We start from the raw sequence: 11,221 nt of genomic DNA, 5'->3' as shown, positions 1-11,221 counted from the left end.
TTGTTGCGATAGGTTCTCCGGCGACAAATTTCAAGTAATTATAGATTTGTTAGAACTTGATGATTTTTTATACATAATTTCAAGTAACTATTACTTATTATAGTTAATTATAAACAGAAAATATCAGAGACAAATAAAACTAATCGTAGCAACCAAAAGTATCCAAGCTTACACGGTCAGGTATCGTACTCTCAACATTACAATAAGAAGGTTAGTACTTATTTTTTGACTTCATTATCGTATTTATATGTTTGTGATGATTGTTTTGGGTGGCACATCTTGCAGTTATGGTGTGCCGAAATCTTTTAAAATTATTTTTTTACAGGTTTTGATTTTTGGATCATATGAAAAATAAGTCGTTATGCTGCCAAAATTTAGTTAGAATTTAAGAATTTTAACAAATGTAATTTATTTGACAGTTCAGTACGGAGACCCAAGAGCTGATGTCTGCCATAGACAATTGGGCAGAAATGCATCGTGGTGGGGCCTCTTGGGTTAATCCCCAAGCGGAATAGACTTTTGCAAGTATTTTTACTTTTCATATTAAATTTTTTTATACTGAAATAGTGGTTTTATAAGACGTAAAAACAATTATAATGTCTTATATTATGTAGAACACCCTGGAGGAGGAGAGACAAATGCAGAGAAAACACAGTCTATTTCAAGCTCGACTAGACCCGCCTTTGACGAGCATGGGGTTTTGGAGCAAGTTCTTGGCATGCATAGAGGACATAAGATAGGAGTGGGTCCGACGCTCTCCCAAAAGCATTACTCCGGGGCTTCTCCTTCATCTGCTGGTTCATACTCAGATGCAACATCATCGGCTCAACCTGACCCACGTGTGAGTCGTTATTTAAAGAAATCGTACCAGGAACAAGTTAACATTTATAACAATCAGGTGAATGTGTTAGAGTTGGTGGCTAAATTGCAGCCAAACATCCAATTACCTACGATTGATCGTCCAGAACCAGTTGACCTAAACGCTCTTCTATATCCTTTAGATGATGACAGTCCTAATGATGATTCAGCTGTTGGCGATACTGCAAACTTAGACGATTAGTTCCGTTATACTATTTTATTTTTCACTTTATTTAGACTTTAATATTTTTTTAAACATTATATATGCACTTCATGTAGTATTCATAATATATTTTATAAATTTATTTAGATTTACTGTTTTTAATATTAATTTATATTTCATTTTAATGCATCTTAATAAATTATATTAAGTATGTAACATAATAATTTTTAATTAAAATTATTAAAAATTAATTAATTGTCATTTTTTAAAAATTATAAAAAAAATTTATTTCGGTTTTTTGCGACGACTTTTTAGATTTGTCGTCGCAAAAAAACGAGGTTATTTGCGACGACAATTTGAAATGTCATCGCAAAACTTATAATATCACGATAATTTTGCAACAGTGTATTAGTGACGTCTGTCATCACAAAAACATTCTGCCGTTGCAAATACGGTTGCGACAACACTATGTCGTCGCAAACAAAGTTTTTGCGACTAATTAGTTGCGACGACAAATCTGTGACGACACGTCGGCGCAAAAATAGTTATTTGCGACAACATGCAAGTTTTTGCGACGACTTTTTGTCGTCGCAAAAACACCTTTTTCTTGTAGTGTCTACAGTATTTTTCTCTCATAAAAAACACACATAAAACAAAAATAATTTTAAATCATAATTCTAAATCTATGAACCAAACGTCCAATTAATCAACAGAGAGGTTCATAATAGGACTGCAGTGAGCCCACTGAATTTGTGGGAAAGTGGTGTTTGTGATTGGCTACGGAGCGGTCCATGGCTCCATGCTTCTCCCTGGTCCCCGCCTTGTAAAGCATATTTAATTATGGAGAAAAATATGAGGTTGTTTCAAGTTCAACATCGTCTCTTTCCTTGACTAATTAAGCAATCTCATGTTATTTGTTACCTTGTTACTTTTTTTATTATTATTTTGACTAATTAAATAATCTTATGTCATTATTTGTTAGTCTTTCTTACTTTTTCTTTTTTATTTTGACCAATCAAATAATCTTACGTCATTATAGTTTATGTTAATCTTCTTTTATTTTTTATTTTTATAAAAGTTAGTCTTTTTATTTGTAGGCGTACTCAGCGCTCTAATTGGATAAAAGAATAATTCATTTTAATTTTTAACAATTAAGTCTAAATTTATTTTTGAGCAATTGCTGTAAATGATAGTGAACTTTTTAATAAGTGACTACATTTTTTCTCTTGAAGAAAAAAAATGAGTACTTGATTCTTGATCTTTAATTATGAAAATTAAGTAATTAAGTTATCATTTATTTCATAGATTCGAAGTATTATTCAAATTTAGATTCGAATTGTTATTTACATTTTTTTATTACAGTATTTTCTTTAATAAAATTTAAATTTATGTTTAAACTTATAAAACAAACATGTCACAAACTCTTAATTGAGTGACAAATTCGATCAAATTGATAAGGACTGTAATTTTAAAAGGAAAGTGCACGTGTATTGCATGTAAACTTATAAAAATAAATAATAATAATTTTTTTTTTTGAGAGCCAAGAAAGGGATTGATGCACATGCACATGTACGAGGCAAGGTCCTTTTGAAGTTTTTGATACTTTAAATCAATAACTAAGCAAAGCACCTAAGCAGCTTCTCTCTATCAGTATTCTTTCCTCGAGTCTGCTAGTATACTATTTTCGTCACTAGAAATGCATTGTTAGACATAAAGGACGCTAAGAAACCTTTTTTCGTCACTATCATTTCTCGAATGAAAATGTTGTTCATCCAATCAGAGATGACTCCGAATTGGGATGGGCCTCACTTTGTGGGCTGGGCCTCTGTTAATCCTAATAGGATCTCGAAGAGAAAATTGCTAAACTTATTTTTAACGTGTATGCGTCTAGATTTTTACATTTTATTTTTGTGTAATACTCTTTTGACTGATATAGTTATTCAATTAAAAAAAATTAATCAAAGCAAATAGTAAAAATTCGGATCCATACACTTTAAGAGATATTTATTTGCTTTTTTTAAATGTTTAATTTTTATTTTTGAAAAAATTATTGAACTTACTCTTATTATGGGTCTTTATTTTTATCATTTACTCTTATTTAATATACTTTTGACTGATATAATTATTTGACTAAAAGAATATTAATCAGTAATAAGAAATAAAAATCTACACTTATCACTCTATTAAGGTATTTGTCTCTTTTTTTTTCCTTTTTTTTTTTTGGACGTCTCAATTTCTCTCTCACTCATTTTTTGAATTTCCACTACCATTTTTTCTCACCGCGTTCAATCTTTCGGCATCATTGCAATACTTTGGTCTCATTTGTCTTTGAAAGCATTTGTGATTTCCATTTGCTTTGTGTGACGTTTACGATTTTCCCCCCTTTATGTTGCTCTGCTTGTTTTTGTTTTGCTTTGGTTTGTTCTTGCGTTTTTCTCTGATGTTGTCTACTTTTCATGATTGTAAGTATGAATTAGATGAGTTCGTGTCAGTTTTTTTTTTTTTTGGCAGTAATATCATAATCAAAAGTTTTTCAATTGATTCATAATTCATGTTCATAGTGATATCGTCTTTGTCATAAAGAAACGGTAAAGTTATTGTTCTGCATGTTACTTCTTTAAAATTTATATTTTAATTTACATACTTATTTTCGTAATGAAACTTCGTGTTAGATTGTAAATTTTCAAAAATCTTTATTCATGTTCATAATGAAATCATTTTTTTCCCATGAAATTTTAAATTGTTGTTGTGCACGTTACTTTTAGCTTTAAGACTTTATTTTAATATACTTACTCATTTTCGTAGTGAAACTGTGAATTACTTTGTGGCACGTTGCAAACTTTGAAAAAAATTTATTATTATTTTCAATTCATCTATGTTCATTATGACATCATATTTGTCATAATGAAAGGGGTTTGTTGGGTTTAGGGTTGCCAATAATTTTATTATTATTATTTTTTTGGCTAGTTGGTCGTTGATTTTTTTTTAGTGTGCTTGTGTTTGGTTTTTCATTTTACAGTATAATTCAAATGGTTTCCATTTGAATAACAAGGAAACTTTCCCTTAAAAATGTAAAAAAAAATTTTATTTCACTATACCAACGTTTTACTTTCATTTTCAAATGAAATAATTACATAAGACGATTCCTAGTTTTCTGATTTTTAAGTAATATTTCCCTTTTTAAAATTTGTATAATGGCTGTAAATTATTTCATCATGTAAAATGGTTAAAATGCCTTGAAATATTAAGATGGTATGGTGTAAGGCTATTTATCTGGGACGTTTGGTATAAGGATTGAAATCATGGTGATTTGAGTCATTCTCAGAATCACAATTCATGATTTGAATCGTGATTCAGAGTGATTATAACCTTCATTTAGATGTGTATATGCATGATTCTGATTCTAACCTGAAATGTTATTCGAACCAGTGTTTGGTTATCTTGTTTTCTGAATTTGAATCATGACCAAAACAAATGTAAATTAAAAAATTATATAATAAATATAATTCATTACGTGTAATTTAAAAAAATATAATTCGTTATATAATAAAAAAAATGAAGTACTAGAAAAAAATTATGCAAATAATTATAACTCAAAATTATATAACAAGTTAAGTGAGAAATAAATGGAAAAAAATTTGCCAATTGCAAAAACATGCCATATATTTCCAAGCATATATCAAACTTGTCTCTCACGGCTTCCCTGGTATTCCACCCACATTTCATTCGCAAGGCGGTCCCTAAAACGACTCATCTTTGAACGACTAACACTACCTCCTGTTACAACTGGCCCTTCAGGGACATTACAATCATTGTCATCGTCATCAAATTCATCATCATTGTTCGGATCTATTTCGCTTAAGCCGGAGAAATCAGAATTGAAGAAGGATAGGAAAATTGAAGAAGGACAAGCAAGAGAAATCAGAATCTCTACCCAGACGCGATGGAACGCTGGAAGGCAGGCTGGAAGGCAGGGATTCTCTGGCAAAGAACGTGGAGGTGGGTGGTGCTCATTACTCGAGAGACCAGTTGGAATTAACTCCAGAGCACAGTGTCGTTTTACTATGCAAAGACTCAAATTTGGGTTGAATCAAGGGGGCCTGATTTTGAATCAGGACCTAAGAAATGACCAGTAACTCAAGTCATGATCCCAACCCAATATAGCACCAAACAAGAATTTCAGTACATGACTTAAATTTCTGGTCCAGAATCCTCCAACCAAACGACACCTGAGCGATTTAAGTCGAGCCATGGACGAAACCAAATTCTTGATTTCCAAAGCAAACCGTCAGAGTTCATAGGGGTTTTACGTATTCACTGTTTGGTTTTAATTGAACCAAAGTCCAAATTGAAAAAATAAAAAATAAAGTGATGTTGTTTCTAGGGGTGGTGAGATAAAACCTTAGGGTGCGTTTGGTTGTAGTGGAGGAATGGTAATAGGAATAGTAAGGAGAATGGTAATGGAATAGAATGGAAAGGAAAGATAATTCATTTGTTTGATTCTACTTTTACAAATACAATAGAATGGGATATGAATATTTTCATGTTGACAAAATTACTCCTCATGTTAATATAACTAATATCATATATATTAATATAATCATTTAATAACTAGTATTATATATGTAAAATTATAAGGATATAATATATATAATTATAATTATAGTTATATAATTATTATAATTGTAATACAATCATAATATATAGTATAATAAAATAATGATATTGTGATTATTTTATATCAAAATGTTACAACTATACTATATTATATTATTAGAAATTTATATTAAATTTATATTGTAATTATATAAATACTTAATTATAATATTATAAAATATAATATCTAATTATAATTATAATATTATATATTTAAAATAATAAAATCTTAATTTTTATTATAACTATCATATTATAAATATTAATATAATAATTATAATATTCAAGGGTAATGATGGAAAAAAAATAGAAGAGTTTGGAATATGCATTCTTCTCATATGAGAAATGAATGATGATTCACCCATTTGATAGAAAAGTCATTCCATTTTGAATGGCCATTCATTTTTCTAAAACCAACCAAACATGATAATGAACCTTGATTCTTTTCATTCCTTTCTATTCATCTCAACCAAACACACCCTTAATTCTTGTCGGCTCAGTTGGCCAGAAGTGCAAAAAAAAAGGACTAAACCAATCCATAAACAGTTCTGCTATAGTATCAAATCAATGCGACAAGGCAACATTTTGATATATAAATTAAAAAAATTCACTCTAAGTATGGTGTTATATTATTTGCCAAAATTAAAATGCGTTGTACAGTTTGTCAAATTTTAGTATTAAATTTAACACAGCGTATATCAAATTTTAAAAGTTTGTTGTTATTAATTGATGTGTTGACTTTTTCGTTTAATAATTACAATAATGTATTTTTAAATATTTAAAAACTAAAAGTTTACTTTTCTCAAGCTTTAAAACTTATAAAAAAAGCTATATAATACTTGAAATGATATTATACATTGAAGTAGAAAATAAAAAACAAAATAACATACTAAATATGTATTTTGAAGCTGTTTGTGTCAATATAATATTGGCATTCAATATGTCTCGTCTGCGTTGTCTTCTTCCACTTCAACTTCCGGTATTGATAGTGCTCCTAACTATGGATAGAAAGAAGAGTGCTATTCATTTACATAAAAAAAAAAAAAAAAAAAAAAAAAAGCGGGAACTGCGACACACGAGGCAATGAAAGAAAGTTTAATGGAATGTTTGTTTTAAGGGTTTATTTCTGATTCTGAATTATGGTTCTTGATTCTCTATAGTATTTTTTTCTCACAAAAAAATTTAAATTTTAAAAATTATAATAATGAATCATGATTTTGAATCCATGAACCAAATGTCTCATAAATCTTCTAATTGTAAGGGCTTGTGAAAGAGAATTTCACAATTGGGACAAATTATTTGAATAGCAAGTTTTTAAAATATTTGAATTAAACAACATATTTATTAGTAAATAAATTATTTACTCCGGTAAATAGCCTATTCATTAATACATATGTTATTTTTTAGAAGTAAATCTAAAAAAAAAAGCCTTCCCTACTACAAATTTGATTACCAATCTATACCTGAAGTATTAAAAAAACCAATGATCTACTTGTTTGCCAAAAACTAGTAGATGTTTACTTATTGGGAAGTAATAATTGTTACTATATTCCTTTATTTTTGCCTCTTTTTTAGCTAAAACTAGATAAAATTAATCTTATAATTCTTTATGTGCATAGAATATATGTTTAGATTACAAAAAGCAAATCTGCCAGCCTTATCGAGTCTTGGACGTGACATTCAAGTAGCACACTTTGATTCTGAAAGTAGTTGTTGTGTGAGAAAATGTGACGGACATATGGACGAATGATAATGCGACACGTGGCCTTGACTACTCTCCACCAAGTAAAAACCCTCGACGTCTACGGCTCCCTCCTATTCCGCTGGAAAGCCCAAAGCACGAAGTCCAAATTAGAGCGACGATCCCTTATAGCGTCGACAGATCACGCCGTCGAGATTGAGGCACGAAAATCCCTTGACCGCAGAAAGGATCGCCAACGAGGGCGATTGGGCTAAGCAGCGCTGACGACGAGGGGAACATTCTTTAGAGGACGTGACAGGTTGCGTGCAAAAGTGGAAGATGTCTGCAGGCATTAATTGCAAGCTCTCAAACCGCCCCACAGGGGACAGGAAAGTATTACGGAAAAGCACAGAGCCGTAATAGGAGACTAATTGGCTGAGTGAACAATGCTGATTAGTGGGCTACGTCTGGGCCTACCAAGGAAGAGCACTTGAGTGCTTCCACCTATGAAGGAAATCCCATAAGCGAAGGAAGCCCGGTATAAAAGGAGGAAGACCACCCCCAGTAAGGAAGGGGTTGAGAGATTCTAGCAAAGAGAAAAGAGATTTAATGAGAGCAATTGTTGTAAATTGTTATCTTCTCAAAAGAAATACAAAATCACAGTGGATGTAGCTCTCATTTTATAGAGTGAACCACTATAAAATTCCTTGTGTTGTTTGTCTATGCATGATTTAGTTAACACACAAACACACATATTCAACAAATCCTCATACGTTCACTACACACTGGCCGGTAATCCAAAGGGAAACCAAGAGGTAACCCGGCCGGTTTTTGTTGGCGAAATTTGACCGTCAACAATTGGCGACTCCACTGGGGACCAAAAGCGTTCGACCCCCAACAACATAGTTATAAACCGCCATCCATCCAGGGAATAGCGGGATGGAAGAAGATTTACGCCCGATCAGAAACGAAGTCCCACCTCCAGACGTACCACGGCCGGATCCGATGCAGATGCAGGCCCAACTAACCACTCTAACCGAGCTGGTACGTGGGCTAATGACCGTGGTTGAGCGCTTAGATGGAAGGAACTCCATGCCGCCATTAGAGACGCCCCAAGGCCGCAAGGATCTGCCGTGGCCGGAAACCCGAACCCCGGTGACCACCCACATATCCAAGAGGGAGCTGGAGATAGTGAGAATCACCGGGGCCCTCCTAGGCCTCGGCCTTCCCAATCCTCTGGCAGCCGTTTGGGGGCTGCCGGACTCCGAGCTCCTGAGGACTGGGTACTGAGAGGTCCAGGAAACCCCGAGGTACTATCCCAGAATCCAGGTGGAAACCTGCCAGGAGACTCAGGATCAGTACAGGCAGGCGGCCAGGCCCAAGGCGGACCCAACGCTCAGAGGGCAGAAGCGTCGAGAGTAGCCGGCTCAGGCAATTCGACAGAAGAAGCACGCGCCATCATGGAACGTATGGCCAGCCTAGAGAAAAAACTGACAGGGGACGTGGCGGGCCTAAAAAAGAATATAGGTCGTGTGGCTGAGGTGGGAAACGTCGATATCACGCCCAGCCGCACACATGACCATCCATTTACCGAAGAAATAATGGCACCCCCTCTCCCCGATAAATACAGGTTGCCGTCAATCCTACCGTATGATGGGCGAGGAGATCCCGATGACCATTTGGAGATGTACACAGGGCACATACTCTTACACGATTATGCCAAGGAGATCATGTGCCGAGCCTTTCGAAACCATTTGACGGATTCTACCCGAAGATGGTTCCGGACGCTGAGGCCAAACTCTATCTCAAGCTGGGATGAGTTAAAGGAGCGTTTTCCCTCTAGTTCATAGGGGTCAAAAAGTACGTCCCCGCAAAGCAGAATCTGACGATGATATACCAAAAGCCGAACGAGTCACTAAGGGAATGGCTCGCGAGATATGGGGAAGTTGTAGCCGCCACGATGGATATAACAGATAGAGAGGCCTTGATGGAGGCCTTATCTAGCATGAAGAAAATTACCTCATTCAAAAGAGAGCTGAACCGGAAACCTCCGTCCAGCTACAAGGAGTTTTTGGCGCGAGCACAGGGGTACATCAACGCCGAAGAGGCGGACGCAAACGACCCCGAGCACAGGTCCAACAAGAATAAAGGAACCGAACAAGGGTCGACGCCTATGAAACAGGATGGGAAGAAGCGTCGAGGTGGAGGAAATGGAGACAAGCAGCCCACCGCGACGACGAGCGCTCCAGAAGCCAAGAAACCAAGGCAAGAGGATACTCGTAAGCCTCGACTGTTCCAAAAATATGATTCCTACCACGAGCTAACGGTAGGAGTCAATGAAGTCTTCAATCAGGTCAGCCGCGGGAACTTGCTGCGCTGACCGGAACCGATGAAGTCAGATCCCAGCCGAAGGAACCAGAAGAAATTCTGTAGGTTCTACGGCGATGTCGGCCACCATACCAACGATTGCGCCGACCTCAAGGATGAAATCGAAAGAGTGATCCGCGAGGGAAGGTTACAAGAGTTCGGGGCCGAACGAAGACCTCAAAATGACAGGCATGGTGGGCAAAATCACGGTCGACGCCGAGAGCAGAACCAACGCCCAGAGGATCGCGAACCCGTCAGCGTCATACAGACTGTCCTCGGCGGTCCTTATATAGGAGGAGACTCAATGAGGTCTCAGAAGGACTACGCCCACGAGGCCAGGGGGGTTTATCAGGAGCGATTCTGGAGCGTCTCCGTTGTAAAAACCCCAAGGTACAGTCACACCGACGTGGCCTTTAACGAGGATGATGCCAGTGGGGTTCATTTCCCCCACAATGACGCCTTGGTGGTGGAAGCCATGATAGGAAACCACACCGTGTGCAGAATCCTGGTAGACAATGGGAGCTCGATGGACCTCCTATACTCCGACTGCTTGGAGAAAATGGGGATCCAAAAGGAATAATTGGACAAAAACCTCCAGGCCACTATATGGTTTCACTGGGGACTCCGTCATCCCCCAGGGGACCATCCGGTTGCCTATAACCGCCGGAGAAAAACCCCGACAGGCTACCACAATGGCCAACTTTGTGGTTATAAAAGGAGGCTCCCAATACAACGCCGTGATTGGAAGACCAACCCTTCAGGCGCTAAGGGTCATAACTTCCGTTTACCACCAAAAGGTCAAGTTCCCTACCCCAAATGGCGTGGGTGAGATAAAGAGCAACTAGTACGAAACTAGGGTTGCATACTCTGATGCCCTGCGCGGATATGACCAGCCAGGAAGACATGAGGCAAGGATGGTTCACCAGAGCCTCGTCGAGGACATAGACCCCAGGATCCAAGAGGAAGTCACATGGTCTCAACCCGTCGAGCAGCTGGTGGAAATCCAAGTTGATGAAGGCGAGTCCACCAAAGTGCTAAAAATAGGCTCGGGCTTAGCCCCATCACTGAAGGTTGAGATCGAAAACTTCCTCGGGAAGAACTTAGATGTCTTCGCTTGGAATCATTCCGACATGGAAGGGATCGACACCGAGGTAATATGTCACTCCCTAAACGTCGACCCCTCATATCCGCCCAAGCGCCAGAAACATCGACCAATGAACCCCGAGAGGTATGAAGCGCTGAAAGAAGAGGTCGACAAGCTGATCAATAATGGGTTCATCAGGGAGGCCCATTACGCACGTTGGGTATCAAACCCCGTTCTAGTGGTCAAGCCCAATGGGAACTGGAGGACATGCGTCGACTTCAGCGATCTCAACAAAGCTTGCCCAAAGGATGGCTTTCCACTCCCTCGAATAGACTAAATGGTCGACGCCACGGTGGGACATGAGATGCTGAGCTTTATGGACGCCTACTCCGGATACAACCAGATCCCCATG

This window comes from Morus notabilis, unplaced genomic scaffold (assembly GCF_000414095.1).
Source record: "Morus notabilis unplaced genomic scaffold, ASM41409v2 Scaffold490, whole genome shotgun sequence".
In the NCBI taxonomy this organism is placed as follows: domain Eukaryota; kingdom Viridiplantae; phylum Streptophyta; class Magnoliopsida; order Rosales; family Moraceae; genus Morus; species Morus notabilis.
This window is presented reverse-complemented; position numbering follows the sequence as displayed.